The following is a 12,991-nucleotide window of genomic DNA, read 5'->3' as shown; positions in this document are numbered from 1 at the left end:
GAATCCCAAAGTAAAGTCCGGGTAGGAAAATTTTCGTCCACGAGCTTTCGCGTCGAAAATGGGTTGAAACAAAAAGATGCGTTGTCGCCAATATTATTTAATTTTTTTCTGTGATACGCTACAAGTAAAATCAAAGATACCAACCAGGGCTTAGAGTTGAACCAGGATATGGCGTATACTGATGATGTAAATTTAATAGGGGACGATAGGAGAACCAAAGTAAGTAATCCAAAGATCTTATTAAACGCTTGCCGGGCCATGGGTTTAGAAGTAAATGCAGACAAAACTAAATTCATGGAAGTATATCGGGACCGTAATACCTCAAATTATGGGTGCGTTAAAATATTAAATAATACTTTTGATAAAGTGGATACTTTGAAATATTTAGGATCAATATTAACAGACGATAATATATTCATGAAGAAATTAAATGTCGACTAAAAGCAGGGATTTCGCGTTACTATTCGGTTCAAAATCTCTTGTCGTCATGAATTCTGTCAAGGAATTTGAAGGTTAAAATATATAAAACGATATTCATGCCTGTTGTTCTGTATGGTTCTAAAACGTGGTCGCTTACTCTGCGGGAAGAAGATAGACTGAAAGCATTTGATAGCAAGATTCTGAGACCAATATTCGGACCCAAGAGAAACGGGCATGGAGAATGGCAGAAACTTCATAACGAGGAACTACATAATTTATACGGTTTACCCAACATTGTTAGGATCGTCAAGTCTAGGAGGCTTAGGTGGGAAGGTCATATAGCTACAATGGAAAAAAGTAGAAACGCTTTCAAAGTCTTGACTGGAAGACCATTCGGAAAACGACCACTAGGAAGACCTAGAGGCAGATGGGAGTACAATATTAAAATGGATCTCGCAGGGATAGGAATACAAAATAGAAACTGGATCCAATTGGCTAAGGATAGAAGTCAGTGGACAGCTTTTGTGAACGCGGCATTGAACCTCCGGGTTCCATAGGCCATAGAGTAAGTTGTTTAGTTAGTCGTGACAAGGTACAACACTTTTTGGTAAAAACAGTGTATAAGATGTAAAGTTTCAACACTATAACAGTATCTTCGTCAGACATTAACACACTTATTTAGTGTTGATAAGTGTGTTTAAGTATGATGAAGATACTGTAATAGTATTGAAACGTTACCTCTTATACAGTGTTTTACTAGATAGTGCTGTACCTTGTCACGACTATTGAGTTAAATATTTCTAACGTTAGTAGAAAATGCACTTTTTGTTAGGACCCTGCTATGATACAAGGTGCCAGCAAGTGCGCCTTGTGGACAAACACCGTGTAGTTTTCTCTAATTATTTCCGGCTCCTCTCGCTTTCCTCATTTCATGATTATCGTCTTCTTTCTTAAATTAGTTACATAATCATTGGGGAAAAGCAATCAAAATGTTATTTCTACTCTTTCTACATCTCGTGGTGTAGGTCAATATTGTGGTTGTATTGAGGTATCTAAAAGAACACCAGAGCGATTCTACTAATGTAATGTCGTATAATTCACTGCTCTTCTTCCTCTACTGATATGTAATGGGTTCTAGTAACTTTATCAATAACGTGGTATGTATAAGGTTTAATGTATGGCATTTTAACAAGCATTCGTAAGACATTATAATATTTATACATGCCATTAAATTGTGTGATTGTGACTTTATATTACGTTTCCAATCGTAAGAAAAATACAGTCTATTTTTATCTAAAAGAAGGTGACTGAATGAGAAATGGAAGAAGAATACATGTTGATTTCGAAGTTAGGACTACTTACTTTATAAATGTATAATTTATTCTCAGGTTGTCTTAATGAATAATGCAAAATATATAACTAGTTATGCAAATCAAAGAAATAGGCCTATGACTCGAAATGTTAATTTTGTGTAAATAAATTTATAGTACTTTAAGTACAGGAAAAAAAAACGTGCCATACAGATCGTTATTTTAGAAAACCTAACCTATTCATTGAAAACCATAAAGTGAAAATTTTATGTAAGAGAACAAACCTTACACAAAATAATAAGAGAATATATATACTTTATATATACTGTATTGTAAGTAGGCATTTTGTGAAACTTTTATTGGAGTTATAGCATTTGTTAAAAAGGATCAAACTAAACATGCACATGAATATATTATAAGGAAAGAAATACAAGAGGATATGAAGATAAATATGTGAGTAATGTTTTGGTTTATTTTGTATTTTTTAATGTTAAAATGAATGTAAATTTATATCGAGGAAATATCTTGTAAAGGAAAAACTACGTTTCCTTACTAATATGACTGCAAAGGGGTAACGTTGACTAATATTGTGCGAAAATGGTCTTTGAGGAGCCAGTATATTTTTTTCTTTATTAATTTTGTTTTTTCAGTTATGAATATTTCAAGTTTGAAGTTTTCGACGAAGTGCACCATCATGTAACTAGCCCTCTATGAGAGGGATACACTTACACAAAAGTTATTTCAATTTTCAAATTTAGAAGTAGTGGAAGAAATAATAAAATAATGACTTGAACCATATAAATATTGTTACTTGACTATTTCAACAAGAACGAAGTTGCAATTGTGGTGACGACCTTTACGGGGATGGAGATCTCACAAGTTTGGTTGGACCTCGCATACAGTTTGTGTGAAGGACCATGACATCTACGAGCAGCCCTGTGTATGGCTGACCTAATTCATTAAGCGAATGGTAGCTTCTTTTTTACATTTTCGAAATAAACCAATGTATGTATTCCTTATTATAAGTAGAAGAATGAAGTTGCTAATAAGCTAATAATAAAAATTCTTTTACATGAAGCTATCTTTAACAGAAAATGGATAAGGAAAGTAAGAAGAAACGCAATTATTATAGCAATAATAACGTCGTTAATAAGTAAGCAGTAGTTATTATAATCATGACTTATTTACAAACACGTATCTTGAGATCTTGTTTGAGTACTCTATTTAGAAAGTTTAAAATATTTAGTATTTTTCTTATAATTCATTGAGATTCACCATTGCTAGGCTCTTAAATTGTAGGAACTTTGCCCACATTACAAGTAACTTCCGTCCTCTTGACCTGATTTACGGTCGTGAAATTTAAAACCGAAGTTACAACAGAAGATATTGTTTTACAACTATAAATTTTGATATATATTTTTGTGTGATCTTGTACTTCGTGAGAAATTCTAATTTGTAATTCTGAAAGTTGTGAATATTTGAAATAATGTGAATACATATATTTTCATAGCCTTGTAAATAATAAATAAAATAAATATTTTGAGTAAACACTTTCGTAATTTCCTTTAAAATCATTCTAAAGTGAAGGCTTATGTTTCGATGTCACTATTCAAATTACCCGTCCGGTAACAGGTTCGGATTCATTTTAACCGATTTGAAACTACTTATTACCAAGACTTTTTAAATTAACTTGATAGTTATTACCTACGGTTACAACTAGCAATTTCGGAAAAGTGTATGTGTGTCATCTTACGAAAAGACTAGTTCACTACTGCCAGGACAATGAATGAAACATGTCACTCATTATAGGCAACAAAAGATACAGTTGTTAGTGCAGCATATTTTTTATAAACTAAATGTAAACTTGTACTTGAGCATTTCATTTTATTTGCTTTGATGTGATTTATGTTAGTTTTAAAGGAAGAAAATCAATCAACATTCTAGACTATATCTCACTGAGTAATGTAGTCTTAGAAATGGTAATAAAGATCTTAATGACGGAGACTCAGACTTCTGTTTAACTTTGGGGAGGCATTGAAATATATATTTATTTCCTTACACAAATTCGAATAAAGATATCTACATGTAGGGAGGCCAATCCCCAAGATGAGCGCGCAGGGTTAATGACGAGATCATTCAGTTTCACTTTTATATCAAGTACACCAATGGGATACTAAACTCCAGCAACTAACATCTGTAAACATTCACTTTGAAATATAATTGCGAATTTATAAAAGTAACACACATTAAAATTAAAATACCCTTTTCCGCTTTCTTTCATAAATAATTCTTTTCTGTAGTACTGAGGGATGATGACTGAGGAATGCATCTAAAATAAAATGATAGTTAGGTGACCTATCTGTTGGCAGATTTGTCCATTGGCAGATTTGGTAATTAGCGTATTTGTCCATTTTCACAATTGGCTCATTGGGTCATTTTCGCGTTTGGCGCATTTGGTAATTCGCAGTTTTGGAAATTGGCAACTTTGTCAATCGGAAGTTTTGTCAATTGGCTGATTTGTCCATTTGACAATTGGCGCATTTAGTCATTTTCGCCTTTGACGAATTTGGTAATTGTCAGATTTGTTAATTGTCAGATTTGTCCATTTTCACAATTGGCGCATTTAGTCATTTTCGCGTTTGGCGTATTTCGTAATGAGCAGATTTGGTAATTGACAAAGTTTGTAATTGGCAGATATGTTAATTGGCGGATTTTTCCATTGACGGATTTGTCCATTGGCAGGTTTGTCTATTTTCACGATTTGCGCATTCGGCCATAGGCAGATTTGTCCTAAACCCGCGGAATGTTTTAGTGAACTATAATCTTTATTTGTTTAAGATCATCGTCGACGTGATGGCCAGCCATAACCGAACATTTTTTTTCGTATCATCATGAAAGCACGCAAAGTTTCTTCTGGTCATAGCCGCTACGCTACGACAAACCCGAATCCCTACCACAGAACAAACATAAACGCATACTTTCAAGGCCTTGAGTCGAACCTGGGACCATTTTAAAAGAAGGTTACCACGACGATTCCCATCTGATGAGATCAAGAAACCTTAAAATCAATCACGCTTGGTACCTCACCGCTCTCTCTCTCTCTCTCTCTCCTATAATAACAAAGTACAACTCAAGATAGGTTGAATGCTTGGATTTCGTAATGAAAACCAATGCGATTTCCTGTGGCAATTTCGGTTAAAATGATTTCTGCAAGTGTCAGCATCAGTTGTACTTCTTTGAGAACGATAACGTTTCATGGAAAGACTGATGAATGAAGTTTAAGCACTGTTGTGAAACAGCGACCCTTAATAGTAGACACTTATCGCAAACGGCACAACAGTGGTGTCGTACCAGGGGGAAGAAATCAAACTAACATCACAAACACGTTTTCAAGAAATCCTATTGCAGAACACGAAACAAACTGAGCTTTGAATGATGTCGCAAAACAAAACTGCAAATACTGCATTCTTTACCTATGACGAAACTGAGTGATTTCAAGTGCAAAATCAAGATTTCCTTGAATTGAAAGTCGACCAGTTTACAGTACAATATTGTTTCAAGAAATTGGCTGGGTCAATTGATCTCATCAGGTGGGAATCGTCGTGGTAAGTAACCTTTTCTTAAAATGGTCCCAGGTTCGACACAAGGCCTTGAAAATATGACCAGAAGAAACTTTGCGTGCTTTCATGATTAAACTTCACTTCAAACAATATCAATGTCTCGGTCAGGCTATGGCTTACCAAATGGTTCATCGTCTTAAAAACTTAGTCCCAAATATTTCTTCACGATAATTTAAATTTTAAAATCAGTAAACGGCTATGGTTAAATATTTTCAAGAAGTTTGTTTGAAAATTTCAAATTATTTCTTTTGTTCGAAACTTTAACTTTCAGTTCGACAATTTTGGTTTGAAATTTTAGGTCCAAAAAGTTTGATTTGAAAATTTCGTTGTAAAAATGTATAATTCGAAAATTTCAGTTTCCACTTTCTAGTTCTAAAATGTGGATTGAAATGTTATGGTTCGAAAATTTTGATTCCATTTTTCGAAAAATTTTAGCTTAAAACTTTTGGTTCAAAAATTTTTCAGTGTGAAACTCTTTGGTTTCAAAAATTTGAATTCGAAAATGTTAGTTTCAACTTTCTAGTTCAAAAATTAGAACTGAAATATTTTGGTTCGAAACGTTTGATTTCAATTTTCGAAAATTTTAATTTCAAATTTTTAGTTAAAAAATTGTCAGTGTGAAATTGTGGGGTTTGAAAAAATTTGAATTCGAAAATATTTATTTCAATTTTTTTGTTCGAAAATATTAGTTTCAAATTTCTAGTTCTAAAATTTTTTTTGAAATTTGAATTCGAAAAGTTTTATTTCAATTTTTTTTCGAAAGTTTTGGTTCGATGTTTATAATTCGAAAATTTCAGTTTGATTTCTTTTGTTTGAAAATTTGAATTCGAAAATATTTATTTCAACTTTTTTGTTCGAAAAGTTTAGTTTGATGTTCCTAATTCGAAAATTTCAGTTTGAATATTTTTAATTTGAAAATTTGAGTTTGTAATAACTGGAAATTAGTGGACTCAAAATTTAATCGAATAGTTAAAAACCGTTTATTTGTTAGTCAAATAGTTTAAAACCGATAATATTTTAATCGAATAGTTAAAAACCGGATAACGTTTGGCGGCTAACCGTGAAGCGATTCTCTTTTTGCATTCACTGAAAATTTTTGCACATACTAAAATATTTTTGAAATGATGATTCAAACTAATCAGTCAATTTTATTCAAGATATAAATTACACGAACTAACACCAGAACCAAGAAGATGACCTTAAAGTATCGTGGTTCTCTCATCGGAAAGCTTAAGAGGAGTGCATTTAGGTACGCATATCCTCAATGTATGTAAATAAAGTAACAGCAAACTCCAATTTGAAGAGCTCAGACAACGTCTATGTAGAGCATAAATCCTAAACAGCACAAGAATTTAAGTTAATATCAAAGTCATATAAACTCTCATCGAGAATCAAACTCATGACCTTCGGAGACTAAATGTAGACCGTGCATGGCTATAAGGTAATAAAGAGAATACATGAGGCTAGAAACCTTCCCAAATTATATCTTTAGCAATTTTAGATGATCAAATACTAACATTATTTCTGGGGACCATGACTTTGGTTCTGCCAAATTAACCCACAAAAAGTTCATACCAATCAAGTTCGTCAATGTACCCTTGTTCTATAAAAGCCTATACGCATCCATATACTGTAATAAAGAACCAATCAAGCTTAGAAATATTACACATTATTGAGAACATTTTAATCCTAAACCTAAACAACATATAACAAGCATATAACATTTACTGTTGGATTAGTTTTCCATCATCTAAGCGCTTACTAATTAAACTAAACACAAACGCTGAACGTTTAAATCGTTCAAACCAATAGCAATGCTTTGTAAGAGTTATTACAATGAACTAATCAGATTTAAGCAAAGAGTAAATGTAACGTCATTATTATTTATCCACGAACGGAAACGAAAGGTAGTAACTAGGTCGAAGTCAGCTCATCAGTTCCCTCTTTTACCTTCTCTATGAATGAATATATTATTTCAAAATAAACCATTACACATATATGATCTTGTTTTGTCATAAGAAATAACTCCTCAATGTTATCTCGTTACATAAGTAGATTAATCGTTATTCCAATGAACCAATCACAATTAAGCGAAAAGTAAATGTGACGTCATTTATTTTAATTCACAAACGAAAACGAGAGGTACTAACGGGGTCCAAAATCACATCATCCCATACCTTATATCCTTCTCAAAGAATAAATATATCCTTTCAAAGTAAACCATTACACATTATTAGACAATTAATCTCCGTATTTTTTCGAACAAACAATGCCAACGATACTGTGACAACGAATACGTAAGCATAGGTAAGACGATATAGCTGTCGTTTCCTTTTCAACATATGATTATAAGTCAATACACGAAGAAACTTTTTAAATCTTTCCAACAGTTTTATTTAACCCACAAACGAATACGATATAAATTATTGTTGTTAACCAGGTCCGGGAACGCCCCTCCCCCTCTTTTATGTGCCTCAACAAATGTATGCTTTCCCGGACACACTTTTTGACAATTGAATATCGTCAAATAAGTCCCGTGAATGAAAAACTATACTTTAATCAAAAATCAAGTATTCCTCCGAAAGTTTTCGAGTTAAGTTGATTTTGAGTTTAGCAGCGAGGATGAAACCTACTAATTAACGTGAAATCCAAACCGCATGAGCTCCTACCGCGAATCGAACCCTGGTCTCCCACGTTAAAGGCACATGCGCTAACCGGTTAGCCACGGAGAAAGTCCAAACTTTTCGAGTTTCATATTTTACTAATACTAATTTATACTATTACTGGGTCTACTAATTCACAATGTAATTGATCCTCCAGAAAAGAGATCAAACCTTATTTTAGTAAGTTTATACCCATAAAACGGAACGAAACAAGCCATTATAACCTCCAAGCTAAAAACATTGAGTTCAGTGACGTCATACGAACACATTAGCTCGAACCAAATACCTCTAATTCATTCGCACCAGTAAAGGGCACGGTAGCTCAGTGGTAAAGCATTCACTTCTGCTGTATGGGTCCCTGGTTTAAACCTCGCGAAAGTAGTTTTGTGGTTGGCAACATTATGCTCGGGATACTCCAATTTTCTCCAGCACTTTCATTCATTTCTCATCGTCACCGTCTGCTTTAGCCTAACCGGCTTAATCCTGGGACGTAAAACAAAAGATTTTATTTGCACCAGTGTTAGTCCATCTCATCAAAGATATAACAATCTCCAAATTTTATGCCATAAAAGGGAACGAAAAATAAAAAAAATCATAAACCTGTACTATTTCATAACGTAATGAATCATCAAGACCATATTTTTAGTAATTTTGAAGAATCATCATAACATCTGATCCAAACTCCCAATTCAATGACGTCATAGCAGGGCCAAGGTACCTCTGACTCATTCGCAGCAGCATGCATGGCTCCTGAATAAGCATAAGCAAAATTTCAATAGGTGACGCAATCCCGGGCCAAAGCATCACTGATTAATTCACTATGGTCCATGGGGCCCCAAATTGGATAATCGAAAGTTCGATAGGGTGGGGCAATCACTACTATAACGATAGACAAATGGTGTTTAGATTATCTGAGTATTCATCTAGTGATAGGACGGGTTCTCTTAATACTGGTAATAGGTATATAAATCTTCAGAACTATTATCGGAAAATTTCTAGTATTGGGAGTTCAATTTTAGTTTGAATAAATAAGAATTTTATTCCGAATCATAATGGTAGAGGCGATAGTAGATTTTTACCAGATACTGTGTGTTATTTGTACGAGAGTCATACAAGTAGTAATGTTGGAAGTGTTTATGATAGACAGTGTAGTGAAATGTCTGGGAAGCTTCAGGATTCTTTCGTTAGAAAATATTCGTTTACTAAGTCAGCTGAATTCCATGAACCTCGCCTCACAGATATCAAAAGTATTAATGGTAAGAACAGTTTGTTGGTTTTCGAATTACTAATGATCATTGACAAAACATTAAACACTACTAGTTAAAGAATTAGAAAACGCTACTAGACAAAACATTAAAAGCTCTAGCTAATTCACATGTAGTGAAGTTACTCTAACACTTCATTTTCCTGGATGGTTGTGTTGTGCTGAAAGTAGTTTCGCAGTTGTCCTTAAACTGTTTACTTGGGATGCCGTTTCTGAGATTGAATACATCTTTATTAGATTTTGTTAATAATAAATTGTGTTTGCGGGAAAAAAAACAATATGCATATTAATCTGCAGTTTGTGTTTAAGAAGGCCGATAGTGTGGAATCGGTCTTGAAACCTGGATTGGGATTTAAATCCGTTGGTTGTGGCGGACATATTTCCTATAAAAATAATGTAGACGGGTGTTTAAAAAAACAAAATCAGAAGGTTTAACGAATTTGTTCTTCGAAAGTTCAACCTTCACGAGAAATGAAATCATCCAAAGTGAAATTGAATTATGTGGTATTGAAGGACAGCTACTGCATTTATCTTTGCTTCTGATCTTCAACTGAAAGAACTTGACATCCTAGCTCAGGGATTCTTCAGGACAGTCCAGACTTGGAGGTACTCGAGGGTGCTTTCTCGTACTATCGATAATGTATCTTGCTTGTCAGCGGTTGAGAAGTTGAACTCGAATGAAGCTGTCGATGAGTTACCCAATATGGTGCTAAATTCAGATTTTTGCAAGCACACCTTCTGGGCAGATTTGGGTTTCATCTTCGACAAAGAAAAATGTTGTCGTCTTGGAAGTTGTCTGGCAGTTGGGTGGGAAGATAGAGTTAATAAAGTTGAACAAGCTAAGAAGGTAGAGGAAGTCAGTGGTTTACTGTATTCTTCTTGTGCGAAGGCTGAAAAACGGAAAAGAAGAAAGAAGAAAAGAAACACAGGAGAAGAAAAGTTGAGTCACCATCATCCAATTTGGAAATTGGTGTCGGATTGATTCAGGAGCTAAATGGTAGTGCGCAACCAGCAGATTGTGACCACCAGAATGGGTATTCTGCTGATAGGTCCAGACCAAGAAAAAGTACTCTTCTGATGTGAAGATAGGCATTTTCTGAAACTGAAAAGTTACTTTTACCTCGGAGCCTGTTTTTTCATTGTAAAAATCAATTTTAAAGTTTAGCATATAGGTAAACCTTGTGGGTCCTTTATCTATATAAATTTTATATGAATGTCCATTTCTCTTCTTCTCCCTCCAAATCTGCTCACTGTTATTCAAATGTTGAGGCTTTTGCTGTCACTGCTAAATCATTTTTACCTAAAGTTCCAATTTCCAGTGTGCATATTGAGTGACACTTGGTGTCATATTTTACTTAAGGTAAGTAAAATATGAGTGGCCATTGTAATCATCTAGGTAAGGAATAGTGTAATGGCCAATGTGAAACATAAAATAATTGTATAACTTTTCTTAAAACACATGGGTTGATTCGGTGGGCTGAGTGTGACTGACGGAAACTGACCTCTATATTTTGCTTTATTACATTTTGTTTATGAAACTCAAAACATAATAACGTTATGCATTTATATATATCGCACTTTTCTGTTTTGCTTTAGGAAATTGTATACCGAGTCAGTTCCAGAGTTTACATGATCTCTGAGTCTGAGGATTCGAGTGAAGTGTATGGAAACCGGAGTGATTTTGAACCTGAAGAGAACATTTCAGATTCAAGTGATGAAGGAGAGGAAGACAGAGTTGGAGATGATGACGCCAGTAGCGGTGACAGTTTTTTGCTCCAGATGAAACATTGTAGAAAAATTTTATTTCGTGCAAAGTGACGTTGGCCATACATCTAAGCAGAATATTGTTCGCGAAGTTCCAGCACCGACAAATTTTCCCAAGTGGTAAGTGTCTGAGTAAAAATGTGCTTTTCGTATACTATTTGATAAATCTATGATGAGGCATATCCTAAAGTGCGCCGTTTCTGAAGCATATAGGCAACTGCAGTCAGCAAGATGGACTTTTAACTCTTTCAAAACTACAGTCTTATTTGGGCCTTATTATTTATCGAGGTGTTTCGGCATAGCCCACTAGGGTCTTGTGCGAAAGATCAACAGGGCCACAATTTATAGTAAAATAATGAGTAGGGATAGGTTCTGCGAAATAAAACGGTACTTGATACTTGATGAAAAGGCACAAAATCTGCATGACGTCAAGGGAACAAATTCGCAATCGAGTAGGAACTGTGGGATGAGTTTATTGAGAACGGCATAAAAATTACAAACTACATGACAACGTGAACTTGACTAGCAAGTTTATCATACGAAAGTCAGAGCTCGATTTCTGCAATATATGCCAAATAAACCCGATAAATTTGGCATCAAAATCTGGTTACTAGCCGACGTACAATCAGTCTACCCTCAATGGCTTTCCATATCTGGGTAATTATTGGTAACATAATGCTGCGACACAGGTGAAATTCTAGTGTCTAGTTTGATAAATCATTTTATTGGAAAAGGAATAAATGTGACAAATGTAATCACTTCTTCACAACAAGGAAATTAACTGAAAGACCTGTATATCTGTGGTGTTTATCGCGATGAGAGTGGTAATGAATTAGCTGTCTACAAATGTAAAACCAACATAAGTGTCTTTGTGTTGAGTTCCATGCATGAGTCAGTGTCAATTTCCAGGACACTATAAGAAACAAAAAAAAAAAAAATAAATTATTACAATCAGATGAAGTTTAGTGTAAACATGGTGGATCAAATGTTGAAGAAACACAAAGCGAGTTGTGCGTATTGATTCCTGAAAGATGTACAAAGAAGCTACTGGAGAGAAAATTAGTAGGTGATAGATAATATCTCTAACGTTTTGTCGAAGATTTGATTGTCAATGTCACTGCGCTTCCACACGCAACCGAAAAAAAATGTCAAGAACGATTGTGTAAAGAAAGGAAAGAAAACAGCTGACATTAGCTACAACTATCGAAAGTATGTTTGTGGAAGATGTGTACTGCAGAGATGCAAAAACGAATTATTTGCTCCAAGTGTGGGTGACTTTGTGATGATCTTTTCCTAAGAAGATATTTTCGAAAGATATCATAGCAAATATTATTTTACAATCAAATTTAAAATCTAAGAGTGACAGTAATCTTTTCTCTTTCATTATTTTAGAAATACTGATATTAAACTTATTATATTAATAAATATTTTTAATATTATATATTAATACCCTTAGTGTTTATAAATAAAAACAATAAAATAAATAATATGCTTTCTAGGCTTACTTATAGATGTGTCTCATTGAGAATGTCAATAAAATAGTCATCGTGTGTTACCATTCTTTTCTATTTTAGTCAAAAACCGAAAGCAGTCAATTTGACTGCTTCGTGCTTCTAGGGGGTTCAAAATCTCCGTGCTTCTAGTGTTATAACTGTCAAAATAACTTATTATTACTAACATACTATGCACATGTGAACATCACAAGTATTTATGTTGGAATGTACTAACATTCCTAAAATGGGTTAGAGTGCCGACAATTTATTTAGGGGATTGAATATTAAGAGAGTTTTTTTCTTTCTTTTATCCAGAAAGTGTCAAATATAATAATTCGTTTTAACTTACTTCGTAAAATTTATTATGAACAACTACTTAAAATACTTATATTGTTGTTTTAATGTTTTCAAAAGTTACTCATCTAAGTGTGGAAATATAATTATGTTACTATCGTAA

This window comes from Thermobia domestica, chromosome 3 (genome assembly GCF_964235325.1).
Source record: "Thermobia domestica chromosome 3, izTheDome1.hap1.1, whole genome shotgun sequence".
NCBI classification, from domain to species: domain Eukaryota; kingdom Metazoa; phylum Arthropoda; class Insecta; order Zygentoma; family Lepismatidae; genus Thermobia; species Thermobia domestica.
The sequence above is the reverse complement of the archived record's forward strand: the minus strand, read 5'-3'. Positions refer to the sequence as shown.